This window comes from Thalassophryne amazonica, chromosome 1 (genome assembly GCF_902500255.1).
Source record: "Thalassophryne amazonica chromosome 1, fThaAma1.1, whole genome shotgun sequence".
NCBI classification, from domain to species: Eukaryota; Metazoa; Chordata; class Actinopteri; order Batrachoidiformes; family Batrachoididae; genus Thalassophryne; species Thalassophryne amazonica.
This window is the reverse complement of record NC_047103.1, coordinates 63,604,582-63,626,791: the sequence shown is the minus strand read 5'-3', so window position 1 is coordinate 63,626,791 and position 22,210 is coordinate 63,604,582. Positions and strand designations below refer to the sequence as shown.

Genomic DNA, 22,210 nt, shown 5'->3' with positions numbered 1-22,210 from the left:
AAATCTGAGCCACCTGTTGCCGCAACCATTCGTGCACACCAGTGGCCGAAAGTCAGAGAGTGCCCTGTCAGTGCCCATCCGATCCCTCTCTTGGCAGGTGTTGGCCAAATTCCAGATGCCACACACAAACATTCAATACCACTCACGGAGCACTTAGAAAAGGCGGGGCCATTCACTCAGCCAGCATGACAATAGAGAGCAGGCGACCACTTTTGAGATGGCTGTGAAAATTGTCTAAATGTCTCATGAGTGTAGCGTTGCCAAGCTACACACGTGGCGTGCCACAGTGTTGGCTCCCTCAACACATGTGGTATGCCTGTGTATCGCATGTGTCACGCCCCCCCCCCCCCCGCAACACATGTGCCGTGCGTGTTTCGCACTCCCCGCAACACATGTGGTGGGGGGGAGCACACTTGCATGAGAAGCATGTACAGACAGGCTGTGCCAGGTGAAACGGACCATCAGATCATGTGTACGTTCAGCTGGTGATCTGAATGTCACGTCAACCATGTGAGCTATGGTCCACATGACGTGGTGTCTGTCCTGTGGCAGGCCACTCACAGGACACACTGGGCTGACGGGCCCGGCCAGACGTGTGTGTCCTGTGCTTTCTAAAGTGCTCCTTAAAAGAAAATGGTCAGCCATTAACAGTTACAATCTGCAAGCAAGCATCTAGTGGAGCCTTGGCAAGGGGGGTCACTTGGACTAATTTGGGCTTCTTAATGACAACTGCATCGAGAGTCTTTAGCCCTGTAGAAGTGGTTCTCTTTTGGTCACCTTGAGTGGATGAGTTCTTGAAGATGTCCAGACACTTTAGCTGAATGTGCCTCTGCAAATTGCCTCTGCGATTTCCTGCAATTTCAGTATCACATCCCTTGATGTTGCATTTGGATTTGCTATTCTCCGGTTTAAACTAAAAATGCTGTTGCATAGGATCCTTGCTATCTCTTCCCATGTAAACATAAATGTTAAAAGGCCAAATATATATCCCTCTATTCCGCTTCTGAAACCTACTTACTTCAGGGATGGCTGTATAAGGCGTTACCAGTGGGACACATCGTCAGTTGTGTACCTCAGCATCATTGGGTGTTTCGGCCAATTATCACAAGACACCCTCTGCTGAGGCAGGACCATCACAGGTTGATCAAGCCTGGGTATGTGTCTCGTGGTTAGCTGTTAGCCTTAGCAGCCCAGATGGTGTCATTTCTCTTTAGCCACAGCCAATGGCCTGTCTATGAGCCTGCCCCTGACTCCAATCTCCCTGAGGATCTTTGATGTCATGCTGGCCACAAAGCCCCTGCGCCCCACCTCTACTGGGCACATCTTTATCCTCCAGCCTCAGTCATCGGCCTCGGCTGCTAAGTCAGAGTATTGCACCATTTTCCGCTTGTAAGCTTCCTCAATGGCATCCTCCCAGGGAACTGTTAGTTTGACGATGTAAGCAAGTCGGCAGGACTCAGACCAACGTACAAGATATGGTTGCAAGGTAGTTGTAGTGATCTCAGTGGGGAAAATAAGTTTCTGATCCAGATCGACTCACATCTGCCAGTCTCTGGCTGCCTGTAGTGGACCCAGGTCAGGTGTTGAGGGGCCAGGAAGTGGCTTGTCCCCCTCCCTGACAAACAATTGTTGCCGACGGCAGGCATCCGGTTTGTGGCAGGGTTGGGTGTTAATGGCTACCCGGTTGCACTCAATTTTCTCTGCTAAACACCTGAGGACCTGGTTGTGTCTCCATGTATATCTGCCCTGAGTGCGAATGGTCCTACAGCCAACCAGGATGTGCTTAAGGTTTGCTGGGGTTGCACACAAGGGGCAGGATGGGTCTTTACTGAGCCATTGATGCAGATTTGCAGGAGAGGGCAACACGTGGCTGCCCTCTCCTGCAAATCTCGAGCCCTCTCCTGGTGGCTCGAACAATAAAGCTCAACCTATTGGTTTCCAGGCCCCAGAGGTGTCCACACTTGAGTTTGCTCTTATCAACACCCTCCCACTTTGTTCAATGGCCGTGTTTGGCTTGTGCTACAGCCTTGGACCATATCATTATTTCCTTCTCTCAGCACACCTCCTCTACCACCAAGGTTTGATGCTCTACCGGAGACGTCTTTCCCCAGGAAGGTGTCACTGTTCCAAGGCAGAGGCCACCTCTCCCTTGTTGGATATGACCCACCACATCACGATGTAGAAGACCACATTTGGCCTGTGTCACTGCTGTTGCTGGGGTCCAGGCCTTTCCTGTCACTAAGGTTGGAGCGGCAGCTCTTACCACAGGATCCCTGGAGTCAGTGAGAGACATGTCCAACCTCACTTTGGCACATTTGAACTCTTCAACAAGACTAGGAATCAGCAGTGACAGAGCTCCATCACTGTAGAGTCCAATGCTGCTGAGGCATTTGGGAAGCCCAAGCCACTTCCTCACATGTGAACTCACCATTCTTTCCAGATGATTGACATGGCTTAATGAGACCTCTTACATGGTTAATGGCCACAAGGGTTTTGGTAGTAGGCTGAACTGGAAACCCCACAGCTTCAGTTTCCCTGGTAGGGCAGTGTTATTGATCTGCTTGAGGCCGTTAGCTGTATCCTGCCGGAGTTGTTCAAGCTGCTGGGTTTCTCTGAGATCTGCATTATACCATTGTCTGAGTCTCTTGATGGGCTTCTCAAGGACTGTTGGAATTGGCTCCTCCCTGATGTGGAAGCGCTCACCTACTAGTTTGCCTTTAATGATGGAAATGCTGCGTGAGCTACTTGGCTTAAACTCCATTTGTGCCCATTGGATGTTTTCCTGCAATTTCTGCAGCAAACATCTGGCACATGATTTAGTTGCTGTAATGAGGTTCATGTAGTCCACGTAGGCTCGAATTGGCGGGAGATGCCAGCAATTCTTGGTCCGCTCACCTCTAACCACCCATTGAGATGCTCTTATTATAAGTTCCATTGCCATCACAAACTCCAGCAAGGAAATTTTGTAGCCTGCCATGATGCCAATTTCCAGATGTTGCTAGGGGGTGGTGGTGTTGTTAGTTGTTATACAGAACTGGAGGTGTTGAAAGTAGCTCTTGACCAGTCTTGTGATATCAGTTGGAACACTGAAGTAGTTGAACGCTGTTCACAACATGTTGTGTGGAACTGAGCCAAAGGCATTTGCAAGGTTATGGTAAATCACATGTAGGTCCCTCCGTTCTTTTTTGCCTACTTGTATTTGATGCCAGATGATATTGGCATGCTCCAGCCACCCGGAGAACCCCTGGATCCCAGCCTTCTGCACTGATGTATCAATGAAGTTATTACTTTGCAGGAAAGAGGAGAGCCTTTGGGCAAGAAAACTGAAGACCTTACCTTTCACATTCAACAGATATCTATCCACTTAATATTCCCACCAAATCTGAGCCATCTAGGTTTCTTGGTTGTTGAGATATACAAGAAAAGTTAATCCAGTTTCAGGGTCAACCTCCACTGACATACCACATTTGGTAGAAATCAGCAAAACGACCTGGGAGGAGTAGGCCATAAAACAAACAACAATAACAAACAGACACGACCTTGAGCTCAGTGTGTTAAACCTTTTGGCAAATATGTATGATTTTAGTGGGCAATTGCAGAACCCATTTCTCTCTCTCTCTCTCTCTCTCTCTCTCTCTCTCTCTCTCTCTCTCTCTCTCTCTCTCTCTCTCTCTCTCTCTATATGCCAAATTTGGTGGAAATTATTTTGGTGAAGGTCCAGGTAATTAGGGTCAAGTGTTAGATTGCATTGCCCTTCTACAGGTACTGTTGCTTAGTTTCTCAAATTACACGACATATTCTCATGATGTGTTTTGTATATCATACTAAAAGTTATGTGTAATACTTCGTGCATATCCCTACAATTTTTCATGTGCATGTACAATCCCCATTTTTGCATTTTATTTTTCACATTTAGCATTCAGAAAAGCGCATTAGTGTTCAGGGTAGGTTTTTCAACCCTTGGCATATAAAACATTTGTAAGCAGTCAGGCCTCTGAATGCTGAACTGAATTTGATGATGGCTTTATTTGAGGTAAACCCTTTTTTTGAAAAAGATTTTTAAGAGGGAATGAATGACAGTGAATGGTGCAGCCACCACAGGAGTTATACAAATCTACCACATGTTCAAAATGGCAGTAACACTAGCAACCTACTTCATAATCATTAACAAATTAGTAGTACAGTGATTGCTGCAGAAATATGGCCAACAAGGTGTTTGGCTTCTACGCTTTGAAAAAGCAGGGAAAGAATTGATAGAAATATAAAGAAGTCCATCCCCTCAAGTGAATTGATCTTTTAATTCAAATTTTGTGACATGATGGGATCAGTTTGTCTTGATCACAACATTTACTAGTATATCTATAATATGTATATGTTACAGACATGAAAGAGCGAAGCTCTTTGGCATCTCACCATGTCATTTAGATCCTTCAGACTTTTTTTGAGCAAATGCTTAGGGGAGCATTAGCATGGCTAAAACCTTTCAGCTTCCAGACCCCCTGCCTTTTTAAGCATTTTTTCTTTTTTTGCCTTTTAGCTTCTGGGTGGGGGGGGGGGCTCCACCACCCAGACTCCCCTAATTACAGTCCTCTTAACCCCCTTCCACTTTAATCTTTTTTTTTTTAAATGTCGATGTAAATTAATATTCAAACATTTCAGCTAACTGACAGTAGGGCTTCATAATATGGCCAAATGATCATATCTCAATATTGTCATATCAATATGATATACGATATGATTTCACACAAAGTGCAGCAACAGTGAAAATTAAACATTCTTAAACAAAACAGTAATACTACCACACTCATTTTGCACTCATCATAAGGTTAGGATACTGTGCCCTCCAAAAATATTGGAACACTTGGTATTTCATGCATTTTGTTTATGCCATTTCAAATACAGTAAATACAAGGAATAAATATAACGAATAAAAATTAAATTAAATTAAATTAAAAATGATCTTCCTCAAACTCAAACTGAAAGCACATCTCTAAAACTTGATAAAACCTGTAAATAATAATCAGTTTTATTGTCAGTTTTCTTCAGACAAGCCAGGGGATGGAAACATGAACAAATACAAAAGCTTCTTTCACCAAACCATCAAATCTTGGCTTTCATCTTAAATGTACTTTCTGGCAAATTGTAAAATGACAAAATAGAAGTAATAATAATAATAATAATAATAATAATAATAATAGTGTGTATGTGATAACAAGAACATAAACAATTTATAAATACATTAAGACAGTAAATTAACATAAAAAAATTACATAATTAATAGGAAATAAAAGAACTGAGTTCTTCTAAAAACTGTTGAGGTCTAAGGTTCTAAAACATTCTGGAATCACACACCATTCCAACTCATTATAAAAACTTTGTACCACCCTTGAAAAATGTCAGCTACTTATTTTATATACACTACCCAATCTGGAGCCCGTGGATCCCCACGGGCAATATACTAGTTTCATTATATAAGAACATGAATAAAAGAAGACTTATTGTATTAGTTAATTTAAACAGTTTCCTATTGTATATTGACTTATCGTGCTATAGTTTAAAACAATATGCATGAATTTTCAGACCATATTATTAACACACAAAGCATTTCATCTACTGTTAAATTGCATTATTTAATGCAGAGAGCATAAATGTCATAGTAAAAGAGTCCCACAGTCTGTGTGTGTGTGCATGTGCGCACATGTGTGCGTACGTGTGCATGTGGGTGGCTGGGTGGGTTGTAATACCTACAGCAGCAACAGCAGAGCCAGATGTTGCGCAGGTGGAAATGAGAGAACACGTTCTATCAAAACATCCAAGTGAATCTGTAACTCGTCCATCGCACTCACTTTCTCGGTCACTTAGTGGAAGCTTTCTGTTGAAAAATGGAAATGAAGCTTTGAAAAAACTATATCCACTTGGAAACATTATTTGGGAATAATGTCATCTTCCAAAACGATTCAGTAATTTCCATCTCTTTTTCATCCAGTAGCTTCTCTGTCAGTTTGCCTGCAGGATTATTTGAGAAGACATCTCTTATCCCTTTCTCTGTCTCTTAGTTCCATCTGTTTTTTGTCTTCTGTCCTTTTCACTAGTTTTGAGTGAGCCATCTGAGGTTTGTCCAACATGTCATTATCAATAAGTATCAGTCTCAGTAAGATTCAGTGCCAGCTACTTGCTGCTTACTTAGCAGAGCACTCTGGTTTCACACCAAGGTTTCCAAGTCCAGTGGGTGATTACAGTTATTTTTGCTGGTGAAGAACATTTTAGTGACTTTGTAGATGATGCCATAATTTTGTTAAATCAGCACTTGAGAAGTTGAGTTAGCAGTCAGAGTGTGTGGGTTTGTAATTTTCATGGATCAAGACTGATCCTGGCTTTCAATGACTTCCTGGACTCAGCCATCAGCAGTGTGTGTATGTGGTGAAAGTGTTGAACTTAACGAGAGGTTCACCTATCTCATTAGTGACATTCATGTCTCTGTGAAACATGGTGCTGTTCCAGGACAATCACAAACCCAAACACTCTGAGTCCTCATGATCAAAGCATCGTTCATGAGGTTAAGGTCGGTAAACCTTTTTTGCTGAGAAATGATCTATGTGCCCAATGCTAAACACCCAGTCTACTGTATGCAAGCATTAAACATAGTTGGAGCAAGAACACATCCCCGAGGAACCATCTGATGCTCTGATATTCTAAGTCTGAATTTCTGCCCTTGCTCTGCACAGCACCAAATCACACACTTATTGAAAACCACTGGAGGCGATTAAAAAAAGACGAGGGAAGTCATTTATTAATGAACACAAATAAATATATAAATATTAATTTTATATCAATTTTCGCCTTTAAAAATGTATAATTTCCTTTCTTGCTCTCCTGCAATTTATAGGAAAAATCAGGTTGTGGTTAATAAAGTTTTTACAATCAATTTATTGAGTGATCATCTGCAATTTTTTGTGTGCTGTCATTAAGTGGAAAAAACACCTTCAAAAAAATGATTTCTTGTTTGATTTCTATTTCATTAGTTGCAAATTAAGTTTGTTTCTTTAATGAAAGAGAAAAAAGTGTGATTTGATTAAAAGTATATATTTTGGGATATCAGTTTATATTTTTTATATATATAAATAAATTAATTTTCTATACCTGCTTATTGCAATCAAGGGTCATGGCATGGCTGGAGCAGTTTTACTGTGAGGCAACAGTGCTAACCACTAATCCATCTTGCCGCCATGTTTTTATTTATTTAATTTTGGACACAGTGATGAAAACGGGAACCATTATATTAAAGAAAATCCCTTGGGCGTCTAAACCTTTTGCACATTTTTGGCCAGTAATGGTAATGGAGGTTTTATAACAGAATCAACACATAAGTTGTTGCTGCATTGTCCGCTCTTTACACCGCATCACTACTACAATCACAGAATTTTCCATCTTCACATTCAGTCTGAATGAACTCATCTATGAATCATCTGAATGTAAATCCCTTTTCCTTTCTTCGTATTCCTGTCTCTAAGCTCACATCATGGCACATTAGTGTGGAGGTTATGCTCCCTGTATGCGCCGTGTGAAGGTTTCGCTTTGATTTTAGAAGCAAATTCTCAGTGGAGTCCAATTGAATTTCAAGCTGAGAAGGTGGAGAAACAGCTGGAATCGTGCTCAGCAGCGAACGCACAGGCTCCCATGCCGCTTCGCAGAGGGCCTGTGATAATGTGATATGTGAGTCTGTGGCTTTCTCCATATTTCTCAGTTGTAGTTGTTTGTCTTCATCTGGATGCCACTCAGAACTGATCCACTTTATGAAATGACAAAAAAATTAAGATGGATTTAGACTCAGAGAAGCTGCTGAGATGTTTGGGGGTGAGCTCAGGAGCATCTCGGGGTCATGCGCCGATGTGAGGAACATAAACGTAAAAAACCTGTGTCCTGTGATTTCCATTAAAGCGTAATGAAATACATTTTTCACCTCTGTGAAAAAACAGTTTTCTCCTTGGACAGAATCTCTCACTTTCCTCTTCTTGGACTGTATTAGGATTTATCAAATTTTACGGGAAAAATTCTTGCACCAGCTGAGTAAATCCAAGCTAAGCAAAATAATAACATTATTCATCCACAACAAGGTTTTAAATCCAGCTCCTGTTCAACTAAAGTACTGGATAAGATGGAGAATGAATGCCTGCAAACACAAAGTATAGAAATGCCTGTAAACAAGCCAGTGCATTAACAATTATGCAACTAGTTTTTTTGACTTTCAAAATATGTGATAACGAGGTGGATGTTGTGATACTTTGATCTTTGTGTCATTTTGTGAAGGTGTGCTTGATGTAAATATATTTTCTAATAGACCTAATGGACTGGGTGTTGGGTAGGTTGTGGAAATCAGTGGCTTAGGTGCCTCTGTTAGTGAGGAAAGTTTTACTGACCTTGGCTTTGCAAACAATACTTTGATCTCTGCGGAATAAATGGACACCCTGATTGCAGGACTTCAAAAACTAAATGAGGAGATGAAGGGTCTGAGTTTGCAGTTGTCCTGCATCAAGACTAAGATCCAGCGTTTCAGCCTGGCATTGACATTCATGTCTTTGGGTTCTCGACCTTTAAGATCAAGAGACTCCTAGGAAGAGCTTATGGAGTCATGAAGTTGCTGTATAGAGGTGTTTGACAATGCCAGTGTCTTTGCAAGAGAATGAAGCCAAGTCTTTTTGGTCCTCGTGCTTCTTGTCTTACTGCATAGTTTTGAGACTTTGATACTAACCATTTTATTAAGGCCATGACTAATGCACCCTTCACACATAGTAAGAATGCGTAGGAACCAGGGTGACACGGCAAAAATGGCCACAATCCGGATGCAGTCGGAAGGGAAACAGGTGTGTAGACTGTGGGCAGATCCCATCCAGACTACCTCATCCACACCTGCACGACTGCATCCAAACTGTATTTAGACAATAGTTAGATGACGCAGACTGCTGTCAGACAGCCATATAAAGCAGCACAACATTCTCTGACACAGCCTTTCCAGCCACGCAACTCTGTACACCGCAATGTCCGGTTGGATTATTGGCATGTCACATGGGATTTATTTGTGCTGTGGTTGTTTCCATCACACAGCAGCTGGGTGAGAGGCTTTTCACCACAGGCTGTGGTCCCTGTCTCCTGTCCGCTCTGTGCTGTGAAACACTCCTGGTTCCGTGCTGGAGGTGAGATTCATGTTTAATAATGTTGTCATGGCCTGGTGATACAGTTCCATATCACACCTCCTACAGAGTTTAGATGGTGATCAAGTAATAATATGTATATTACAGTGGTGAGATCCATTCAGCTCCGAGCCTCTGATGTGTGCAATGATGCATTAATTCGCATGAGACAGCGGTGGGGCACACCTTCCGTGGGGCGCCTCACATTATTTATGTCGCCTATGGGAAGGAATTTAAATATATCTGTACTGTAAGGTCTAATATGGATATAACAGGCTATTCACATCTGCAGTGGCGTGCACTGTGCGATGCATTGAGCTGCAGTGACACACGGTGCTTTCGGTCTGATTGCGCACTGTTCACATCCAGTGCACATGATGAATGTGTGCCACATACATGTTATTACATATCAACATTTCCTTTGCCCTCCCTGGCCAGGGTCCAGTGGAGGTGGACATACGTGGCATAACATGCCGGCAGGCTTTGCTGTGACCGATCCATCTCAGACCACGATAATCCACGATCAGATCATTTCAAATGCTGTTATGACATCGTCAGAATATGTAGATTGCGATCAGATGGCACCCAAACTGCACATAGACCATTGTCAGATGGATGTCCCATTTCGACAGTGCCAAGAGTGTTTTGAACTGTGCAACACAATCAGGACACCTGAGCGAATGGGACCAAATATGTCTTCAGACCGCACCTCAACACTTCCCGACTGTGGGTGGATGTGTCATTCTGATGTCATTCGGCCTCAATCAGCGTATGTGTGACAGGGGTCTAAATGACTTTCATACGAGGACTATTGATTCCTGCCGGAATGACTTTGTGTCAAATAAACGATTACTTAGAGAGTTGAGGACTATCACTTGCATTGTGAGGGAATGTCAGCTACAACATTTTGGTCATGTGATGTGCTTCTCTGTGTATGATCCAGCACACAGGTGCCTCAGTGTTGAGGACCCCAGCAACTGGAAAAGGCCAGTGGGATGCCCACTTTTCACCTGACTGTGGGAGATATTATAGATCATGGGTGCCTAATATGTTAATCACTATTGACCGGTCGATTGCATGGCATAAAAAATAAATTAGATGTTAGCCAATCATCCATCCACCAACCATCCATCCTCACAATGGCATTTGCCACTTGATTGACATACAAGGCAGCCAGTCTGCATGCAGGTCAACGTTTGTGCCATAAACTGTGCGTGCTAATGCAGAGTGAGCTAATTACCTGGTTAGCATTCAAATTTATTTCTTCTAAAAAGAAAGGATATAAAAATGAGCGGGGGAGCTGGACCAAGTAACAAAACAAAAACTTCCCACTTCTATCCAGAATGGGAGGAGGACATTTTTTTCACAGTGTCAGTTTCGTTTGCCTGATCTGTCAATCTACCATCCCTATTCCGAAAAAGGGAACTGTGTAGCAGCACTTTCGGACTGTTCATAAAATCTATGACTTTGACTTCCCTCCTAAAAACGAGCTAAGAAAAACAAAAGTGAAGGAACTAAAATCACAGTTGTCCAGACAGCAGTAATTTTCCTCACACCTGACTTCAAAAGCGAAGGCAGCCACCAAAGTATCCTTCCAGGTGAGTCACTCCATCATTAAAGTACAAAAAGTCCTTCCAAGATGGAGAGATGATAAAAGAGGCATTTGTTGAAGCAGCCAACTCATTGAAATAGTATCTTCAATCAAAGCTCTCCAGCTATCAAGAAGCACAGTTACACAGTTACTGTGAAGTCATGGCTGAGGATTTGACACAGCAGCTTTGGAAGGACATTGCGGACTGTGAGTGTCTCTCATTGGAATTGGACAAATCTAAATGATAGATACTTCCTTTCGAGGGGTGGAGATGGAAGGTGTCTGCCTGGGCTTGGGCCATCAATTATCCAATGTGGTTACATAGTGCGTTTGATGCAGAACCTGCGCATGTTCCCAGACCTAACCTAATACTTGGCAAATAAATGTAATAAACCAGCTTTCTGGCCAACTATAGCAATAATTTAGCACCACAGTTAAGATCTGCAGATAGTGCAGCACAAAGTGATTCAGAGTCTGTGGCCTTGTGACTTCTGAAATTCCAGAACAAGATCCAAGGTTCATTTTTCAGTACCTTTGGTCCAATTACTTTGGTTTCACATTGCAATTTTGTGGTCACACTAAACAACCTTCCACCTTGTACTTACCTCCTTTCGTCATCATCTGTGCATGCTGCACCTCCCTATACACAGTGGTGGGCACAGTTCTGATAATGCGATAACCGATAATTATCGAAGATAATGTTTTCATTATCGGATTATCTTTTCAGATAACTTTGAAAACCATTATCGGACTAATTATCCATCCATCCATCCATTTTCTTCCGCTTTATCCGGAGTCGGGTCGCGGGGGCAGCAGCTCAAGCAAAGCTGCCCAGACCTCCCGATCCACACACACCTCCCCCAGCTCCTCCGGGGGAACCCCGAGGCATTCCCAAGCCAGCCGAGACACGTAGTCCCTCTAGCGTGTCCTTCCCTGGGGCCATAAATTTTTGTCCGATAACGTGGTAAACAAAGCTAAACAGCTACGAACACTTATAAATTTTAAAATCAGTTAAGCACCTACCTGTTAAATGTTTTGTAGCAGATGTATAGTTCTATCCTCTGCAAACAGACAAGAGCTGTTTCTAGAAGAAACCCCTGCATCCTCTGCAGACTAGAGGTGGGCGGATCAATCCTAATATCGATAATATCGATACCAATGCTGGTATTGATATTTAATGATCCTCGTGTAAAAAGATCGATACTCAAGCTTTTTTTCTCTCCCGTACGCACTGACTGCTGTGCACGCAGATTCATAAAAGTCTACTCTCTGTCTTGTAAGAGCAGTGCTGCACTGTGTCACACAACACGGAGCAGCGCACCCTTGTATGGTGGTTTGTCAGCCCTCTACCTCAGGAGATTTTGTTTTAAGTTGTGTTGCGTGATATTTTTTTAAACAGAAATGTTGATTGTGATAATAAAGTACGAGGTCTATTAGAAAAGTAACGGACCTTTTTATTTTTTGCAAAAACTATATGGATTTGAATTATGTGTGATTGCATCAGCCAAGCTTTAACCGTCATGCGCATGCGTGAGTTTTTTCACGCCTGTCGGTTGCGTCATTCGCCTGTGAGCACGCCTTGTGGGAGGAGTGGTCCAGCCCCCTCGTCAGATTTTCATTGTCAGGAAATTGACTAATTGACTGCCGCTTTGCTTCATCAAAATTTTTTCAGAAAGTGTGAGAGACAGCCAAGTGGAAACCATTTGGAAGATTCAGATGGCTTTCGGTGAAGATCTTATGGGGATCACACAGATTAAGGACAATTACAACTGGATTAGAGACGGCCCACAGCTGAGGATGACGCGCCGCACACCGAGCGGCGATCAACAGGCTCAAACGACCAGATCATTTCCAAAGTGAACGCTTTGTTGATCCGGGATGTCGTCTGACTACCAGAGAAATGGCAAGACAGCTGGACATAGCACTTTTTCGGCACATTCCACTGTTACAGGAGTTTTTGTAATGGAAAGAGGAGCGGAGAAATTCGCCACGGAGCCGCTCATGGCGCGGGATGAAAGCACCTCCGTGTTGGCCTCACAGGACAAGCCCTAACATGCCCAGCTCTTGCACCATTCGGAAAATTCAGACGGCTTTTGGTGGCTTTTCAGTCGTGTGGTTATCCGAGAAATTGTGGACGAGCTGGACATGCCACAACATGTCCTGTGAGGCTTCATCACGGTGTTGCTTTTTGTTCTGTGCCCTGCGCCTCCATCCCGACATGCGAATTCTTCCGCACGTCTTTGGTTTCCACTTGGTTTCCACTTGGCTGTCTCTCACACTTTCTGAAAAAATTTTGATGAAGCCAAGCGGCAGTCAATCAGCCAATTTCCTGACAATGAAAATCCGACGAGGGGGCTGGACCACTCCTCCCACAAAGCATGCTCACAGGCAAATGACGCAACCGACAGGCGTGAAAAAAGTCACACATACGCACGAAGGTTCAAGCTTGGCTGATGCAATCACACATGATTCAAATCCATATAGTTTTTGCAAAAATAAAAAGGTCCGTTATTTTTCTAACAGACCTCGTATTTTGTTGTCATGTACAATGTTTGGCGAAATCCTATCCTAGGTCTTTTGGATACTTTGGATCTTTGAAGCTTAAATATGAAAAAGTATCGGTATCAGTATTGGCGATACTGGGTCTGTATTTACTTGGTATTGGATCAATACCAAAATTCCCAGTATTGCCCACCTCTACTGCAGACAAAGGAGAACTGGCCACCAAAAAACAAAACAAAACAAACAAAAACAAACTCATTTCTTTTAACCCTATACTAATATGTGGGCAATATCACCCAAGTCACCCACAGGCATACATTTTTAACTTATGGTTCAAATTTTAACCAAACTAATTTTGGATAAGTTATTTAAATGAAGTTGTATAAATTAAGTTTTATAAAGTGAAAATATCAGATATTTTTTTAGTTTTAAAGTAATGCACTAATTTTTAAGGTTTTAGTGTGGACATGCTGTGCCCAGATGCATTATGGGTAGGATAGGGTAATCTCAGTATGTTTACGACATGAGAAATGCATTTGAGACACTCTGATCAGGCTCCACAGACAACAGTATTAAACTCTAGTGCCTAAAACTCTTGTGAATATATTCTCTGGGTTTATAGATGTTGTTATTGTGTTTGTGTTTATTAAATTCCACGCATTTTAAATGTAGCAGACACAGATTATCTGGAATTTTGTTTTGGCAAGTTTTTAAGGTCTCTACTGCCATCTACTGGCCAGTAGTGTTCATGGCAGTATTTGCCCTGAAGCTGGGCAGATATTTTCAATCACTGTACTCGGTTCCAGCTCAAACTGCACCACAGAACCGCACGGTGTAAAAGTTCAGAGCGCCCGATTTATGTTCTCACACACATTGTACATTCAAAAACCACACATCGGACTTGTGTTTCCAGAAGCAAAACGTAAACAGAAGCTTTTTTTTCAAACTTAATTTACAAAAACTCGCGATGGGAGACATCAAAGTTAAAAAAAGCAAACAAACAAACAAACAAAAACATTACAAGACAGGTCTGTGGTGTATGCACAGGCACAGTGTGAGAGGTTGGATGCTTGTAGCGCTTCAGCAGCGGGATATCCTCACGACGGCCGACCAGAATATCAAACAGGTTTGATTTTCATCTGACCATACGATCGCCGATCAGAAGGTAGGTAGGTAAAAAGCTACTTAGAAAATAGAAAACAGTTTGTTCAGATAAATAATACTAAATCAGAATTGTGTAATATTAAGTGTGGAGTACCACAAGGGTCCGTACTTGGACCCAAACTGTTTATTTTGTATATCAATGATTTTGTGAATATATCTAATGTACTTGGTAGCATTTTATTTGCTGACGACACAACATTATTTTACTCTGGATCAGATATACAGGAAGTAGGAAGAGTTGGAAAAAGTGAAATATTTGTTTGATATAAACAGATTGTCACTTAATCTTAATAAAACAAATTTCATATTGTTTAATGACAGAGTTAAAAAAAATGATGTGTCATTAAAAATAGATGGAATGGACATTCAAAGGGTAAAAGAAACAAAATTTTTAGGAGTTATGATTGATGAAGGTTTTTACATGGAAGTCACACATAAATTACATAAAAGGAAAGATAGCGAAAGCCATTGCTGTTTTGCATAAAGTTAAATAGTCATTAAATAGTTATGGATTATCAACATTGTACAATTCATTGATTGTTCCATATTTGACTTATTGTGTAGAAATCTGGGGATCAACATGTACAACTTATACACAACCTTTATTCATTTTGCAGAAAAGAGCTTTAAAAGTGATTGGCAATAGTCGATTTAGAGATCCATCTAATCCATTGTTTATTAAGTATAGGGTACTTAATTTTCATGATTTAGTTGATTTGAAATTACTACAAATAATGTACCAAGCGAATAACAATACCTTACCAATAAACATTCAAAATATGTTTGAAAAAGAGTAAGTAGTTATAATTTGAAGGGCATAGAAGTCTTTAAAAAACCAAGAGTCAGAACCAAGATAAAGGAACGGAGTACTGCAGTGAATGGTGTAAAATTATGGAACAACCTCAACAAAGAAATCAAAGAATCAAGGTCGCTTAAATTATTTAAAAAACGTATTAAACTTGATGTATTTCGTAAGTATGAAACTATGAAATAAGTCAGTGGGCTGTGACAAAGCCAAAAATGTAATCTGTTAATAATGTTTAGAATGTTTGAAGTTTAAAATGTAATCTATTAGGGATGTAGTCTTTTAAATAATGGTTAAAATTAAGAAAGAAGTCGGTGGCATGTGACAAAGTCATAGAAATGCAATGATGTCGATTGATGATCCTTTGCAAAATTGTATTGTAAAAAAGGGGCAGAATATATAAGACTTGTTCTTCCAAACTGCTCCTTTTCGTTCAATGGTTTGTAATGTTTTGTTAATTTTGCTTTTCTGTTTGTTCTTTTAAATGAATGAAATAAATCCTCAATAAAAAAAAAAAAAAAGGGGGGGGTCGTGAGATGTTAAACACAGCTCGTTACTCCATGTATACTAAATGATGCAGGACACGCGATTAACCTGAAACTCGGTGCGATCCAAAAAATTCTCACACAAATGAAAAATCAGCTGAAAAAGGGCCAAAACTCGCATTGGCACCAGTAGTGTGGCAGTGTTCTATTTATTTTGACACTGGTTATATCAGACAGTTATCTAATTACAACTTGGCGTTTTTTTTTTTTTTTTTGAAAATGCCTTTTTTTTTACAAATAAAAAATGACATATTTTACAAAAGCACATTTATCTGTAAACACCAACACACGACACACCTCACATTAACGTGTTGGTTTACATAGAATGAATGAGTCAACCAATCAGTGTTAGCGGACGCACATTTGACCCAGAATGCCATCTGTCTGTGTTTGTTACAAAACTTCAGAATTAGTGCATTATTCAAGATTAAAAGATATATGTTATATCTTAACTTTGCACAAATGACAGAATTGACATTAATGGAGTTATTCTATCAGTATTCATTTTATTTAAAACCAAACCATAACTCAGCATTGCTTTATTTTCCAAGACCTCCGCCTGATGGCAGCATTGTGACTGAGTAAAGAGTTGAGCTTCATGGCTCCTCTCAGCTGCGTTTGTGCTGGAAGCCATGTAGTAAACTGGAGCTTCCAGCAGGGTGCAGGACGCTCAAAGACAGAAGTGCTGATTCATTATTTGGGCCTGTCGTCGCTTTTGATGCTTCCAGAAGCGATCGTGGTGTTAAAACTCAGAATCAGCTTGTTAGTAGTTGCAAGTCTACCACAGACAATACTGGAATTTATCGGTTATCTGTAACTTCCAAGACATTTTTGGGTGGTTTATTGTTTTATCTTTATCAAAGATAACTAACAGTAACTAATAAATAACAGTTATCTGATTATCTGTTATCGAAATTAATTTTTTGGTTATCTGTGCCCACCACTGCCTATACATAACATTCATTGGTTTGTACACGTGTGTACATCTCACAGTGGCTTGTTTTCACTTTGGCAGGTAGTTCCATTTGAATGGAGAAACATGAATAAATGGATTCATTTTGTTACCGCTCAGTGTTATTATCATTATGGTATTGTTACCAGCAGCACCAAATTAAACTTCAAACTTAAGACCTAGTCTAACTTCTACAATTGAATTTATTGTTGCACAAAAATTATAGAGTCAGATTTGGTGCTACTTTTGTTTATTTTCTTCTACCTTCTGCTGTTGTGAAAGTGTAGGAACACGGACCCACAACAGGGGGCGCAAATGAACGGACAATGGAGGAATCAAATAACACTGTTTTTACTGTTGTGAAAAAGGCACAACAAATACAACCGAATACAATATGGAGATTGAGTCTAATTACAACGGTGTCGTGTGGGCAGGCTCGACGATAGGAGACGTCTGTCCAAGTCGAACCGGAACCAACCCGATTTCCTCTGCCACCGAACCCCGGGAATACTGGAGCCGCCAAGTCCCGAATTCCCAGGTGGCCACTGCCTCCGCTCGTCGGATCCGGTACTGCTGGCAGGAAACAGAAACAGTCAGGTGTGGATGCGGCTGCACCCAGCAACACGGAGGGTGGAGAGTCCACCTCCACCTCTCGTCAACAACAATCAAGAAATGTAGGAAGGTGAGTACTTATCCAAACGCTGTCTGGTAGTCAGCTGTCCTACAGATAATCACAAGAACACAATTAAAGTCACACGTATGTGTAGGCTGAGTTTGTTACCTCTTTGGTAAGGCGATATCTCGGCAAATGAGGTGGAGATGCCGTCCTGCTGATATACCTCCTTATTGATTGGGATCAGCTGTCTCCAGTGATGGGTGACAGCTGTCATCCTGGCTGCTCCCGTAAGGCGGCAGCGCCCTCCGGTGCCTGGAGCCCGCACTCCAGGCAGGGTGCCCTCTAGTGGTGGTGGGCCAGCAGTACCTCCTCTTCAGCGGCCCACACAACAGGACCCCCCCCCTCAATGGGCGCCCCCTGGCGCACGACCGGGTTTGTCAGGGTGGCGACGGTAGAAGTCGGCCAGGAGGGCCGGGTCCAGGATGAAGCCCTTCTTCACCCAGGAGCGTTCTTCGGGGCCGTACCCCTCCCAGTCCACCAGATACTGAAAACCCCGGCCCCATCCTTCGGACGTCGAGGAGCCGGCGCACGGTCCAAGCCGGCTCTCCGTCAATGATCCGGGCAGGAGTGGTGCCGGACCCGGAGTGCAGAGGGGTGGAGGTGTGACGGGGTTTAATCCTGGAGACGTGGAATACTGGATGAATCCGCAGTGAGGCCGGAAGCTGGAGCCTCACTGCGGCGGGATGATGACTTGAGTATCTTGTACGGCCGTGTATCGGTTCTTGCAGTTTTGGGGAGTCCACTTGAAGGTGAATGTCCTTGGTGGACAACCACACTTCCTGCCCAGGATGATACGTGGGAGCCGGGGGCCCGCCGCCGGTCTGCATGGTTCTTCGCCCTCGTCCGGCCCTTAACAAAGCAGAACGGGCGGCACGCCACACCCGACGGCACTTCCGTAGGTGGACCTGGACCGAGGGCACACCGACCTCCCCTCAACCACCGGAAACAACGGGGGTTGATACCCCAAGCATACCTTGAAAGGGGAGAGGCCGTGTGGCTGATGACACTTGGCTGTTGTGGGCGTACTCGATCCAGGCCAGGTGGGTACTCCAGGCCGTCGGTGTGCGCGGCTGTCACCACAGCGTAGGGTCTGCTCCATCTCCTGGTTGGCCCGTTCTGCCTGTCCGTTGGTCTGGGGGTGATACCCGGACGAGAGACTGACCGTGGCCCCCAGTTCCCGGCAAAAGCTCCTCCAAACATGCGAGGAGAACTGGGGACCGCGATCGGAGACGATGTCTGATGGTATCCCATGCAGACGGACGACGTGGTGGACTAGGAGGTCCGCTGTCTCCTGGGCCTTTGGTAGCTTCGGGAGGGCCACGAAGTGGGCCGCCTTGGAGAATCGGTCCACTATCGTGAGGATGACGGTGTTTCCCTGGGACGGCGGGAGACCCGTGACAAAATCCAGGCCGATGTGAGACCAGGGGCGATGAGGCAACGGGCAGCGGCTGTAGCAATCCCGATGTCTTGCGGTGGTCGCCTTGCCCCTGGCGCAGGTGGTACAGGCCTGGATGTAACCCGGACGTCGGCCTCCAGGGACGCCCACCAGAAGCGCTGCCGGACGACTGCCACGGTTCTTCGCACCCCAGGATGACAGGAGAGCTTAGAACCGTGACAGAGTCCAGAACTGCAGCCCTGGCTTCTGGTGGGACGTAGAGTTTGTTCTTCGGTCCGGTTCCGGGGTCCGGGTCTCGTGTCAGGGCCTCCCGGACGGTCTTCTCCACGTCCCAGGTGAGGGCGGCCACGATAGCGGACTCCGGGATGATGGGATCCGGGGGATCCGACGACTCCATTTTGACCTCATCTTCATGTACCCAGGACAAAGCATCCGATCTTTGATTTTTGGTCCCGGGACGGTAGGTGATCCGGAAGTCAAAACGGCCGAAGAACAGTGACCAGCGGGCTTGCCTGGGATTCAGCCGCTTGGCGGTCCTGATATACTCCAGGTTCCGGTGGTCAGTGAAAACCGTGAATGGCACGGACGTTCCCTCCAACAGATGTCTCCACTCCTCAAGAGCCTCTTTCACCGCAAGGAGCTCTCGATTGCCGACGTCATAGTTCCGTTCGGCTGGGGTCAACCTGCGGGAAAAATAGGCACACGGGTGAAGGACCTTATCGGTCTTCCCGCTCTGGGACAGCACGGCTCCTATCCCTGAGTCCGAGGCGTCCACTTCAACCACTAACTGGCGACTAGGATCGGGCTGCACCAGAACAGGTGCAGACGAGAAGCGCCGTTTCAACTCCTTGAACGTGGCGTCGCACCGATCCGACCAGGTGAAGGGGACTTTTGGTGAGGTCAGGGCTGTCAGGGGGCTAACTACCTGACTATAGCCCTTAATGAACCTCCTGTAGAAATTAGCAAAGCCTAGAAACTGTTGCAACTTCCTATGGCTTGTGGGTTGGGGCCAGTCTCTCACCGCCGCAACCTTGGCCGGATCAGGAGCGACGGAGTTGGAGGAGATGATGAACCCCAGGAAGGACAAAAGACGTGCGGTGGAACTCACACTTCTCGCCCTTCACAACAGCCGGTTCTCCAACAACCGCTGCAGGACCTGACGTACATGCCGGACATGAGTCTCAGGATCCGGAGAAAAGATGAGTATATCGTCTAGATATACGAAGACGAACCGGTGCAGGAAATCCCGCAAGACATCATTAACTAATGCTTGGAACGTCGCGGGGGCGTTTGTGAGGCCGAACGGCATGACCAGGTACTCAAAGTGACCTAAGGGGGTGTTAAATGCCGTCTTCCACTCGTCTCCCTTCCGGATCCGAACCAGGTGATACGCATTTCTAAGATCGAGCTTGGTGAAGATTTGGGCTCCATGCAGGGGTGTGAACACCGAATCCAACAGGGGCAACGGGTATCGGTTGCGAACCGTGATCTCGTTCAGCCCCCTATAATCAATGCATGGATGAAGTCCGCTGTCTTTTTTACCCACAAAAAAGAAACCTGCGCCCATCGGGGAGGTGGAATTCCGGATCAACCCGGCAGCTAATGAGTCCCGGATGTAGGTCTCCATTGATTCGCGCTCAGGCCGTGAGAGGTTGTACAGCCTACTGGACGGGAACTCACTGCGCGGAACCAAATCAATGGCACAATCATACGGACGGTGGGGGGGAAGTGTGAGAGCCAGATCCTTGCTGAACACGTCGACAAGGTCGTGGTACTCCACCGGCACCGTCCCCAGATTGGGCGGGACTCTGACCTCCTCCTTAGCTTGGGAGCCGGGAGGAACCGAGGAAGCTAGACACACCCGATGGCAGGTCTCGCTCCACTGAACCACTACCCCGGACGGCCAATCAATCCGGGGATTGTGCTTCAACATCCAGGGAAATCCTAAAACCACACGGGAGGTGGCCTGAGTCACAAAAAACTCGATCACCTCCCGGTGATTTCCTGACACCACCAGAGTTACACGTGGTGTCTTATGCGTGATCGGAGGGAGTAGGGAGCCATCTAGTGCCCGAACCTGTACGGGCGAGGTAAGCGCCACCAGAGGGAGCCCTATCTCCCTGGCCCATCTGCTGTCCAGCAGATTCCCCTCAGAGCCCATGTCCACCAGTGCTGGGGCCTTCAGGGTTGAGTCCTCATAAAGGATCGTAACTGGGAGTCGTGTGGCAATGTGGGTGTGTCCCACGTGAACGTCTCGGCCCACCCCTAGCCCAGTTTCTAGGGGCGGGCGTTGGAGTTTAACCGCTCGGGGCAGTCTCTCATATGGTGCTCTATTGCACCACAAACAAAACAAGCTCCGTGGGCCCGTCTCCTCTGTGCATCTGGTGCCCTAAATGTTGCCCTACTCGTGTCCATAGCTTCGTCAGTAGGGGGAGCTGTGGCCCCATGGAGCGCAGGGGCCGTGGAGCGTGGGGAAGGCGGAGCGCGGTCGGAACCGGAAGGGAGAGAAACGGCGCGTGCCCGGCCACGCCCTTTGTCTCGTTCCCGCCGACGTTCTTCTAACCGGTTGTCTAACCGTATGACAAGATCGATGAGCCCATCTAAATCCAGCGGTTCGTCCTTAGCCACCAGGTGCTCCTTAAGAACCAAAGACAGTCCGTTACAAAGGCGGCGCGGAGGGCAGTGCTATTCCAGCCGGACCTCGCAGCCGCAATGCGGAAGTCGACTGCATAGGCAGCTACGCTCCGACGCCCCTGTCTCATTGACAGTAGCACGGTTGAAGCGGTTTCGCCTCTATTAGGGTGATCGAACACGGTTCTGAGCTCCCTTACAAACCCATCATATGTCAGAAGGAGCCGTGAGTAGCACGGTTGAAGCGGTTTCGCCTCTATTAGGGTGATCGAACACGGTTCTGAGCTCCCTTACAAACCCATCATATGTCAGAAGGAGCCGTGAGTAGCACGGTTGAAGCGGTTTCGCCTCTATTAGGGTGATCGAACACGGTTCTGAGCTCCCTTACAAACCCATCATATGTCAGAAGGAGCCGTGAATTCTGCTCCCAGAGCGCTGTAGCCCAAGCGCGTGCCTCACCGCGAAGCAGGTTTATTACATAAGCTACTTTACTAGCATCAGTCGCATACATGACGGGACGCTGTGCGAAGACGAGCGTTATATGTGTTATGAGGTACACTTTCTGCAGCCATACAGTCTGTGCACTTCTGATCCTGTCAGACCTCAGGAATTAAGCAGAGTAAATCCTGGTTAGTACGTACGTGGATGGGACATGTTTCTCCATGGAGAACTGCAGGAAGGGCATGTGGTGTAAAACCTGTGCCAGATGCTAATGTGAACGTATACTGGATCCGCTGTGGTGACCTCAAAGACCAGGGCA

The 22,210-nt window shown here is 44.8% G+C and overlaps 1 protein-coding gene across 1 annotated transcript in view; it reads left to right on the top strand.

The window, feature by feature from the left end:
• bmp6 (bone morphogenetic protein 6) overlaps positions 1-22,210 on the top strand; it is a 206,159-nt gene that overhangs the window by 76,570 nt on the left and 107,379 nt on the right. The gene's annotated exons all lie outside the window — the stretch shown is intronic.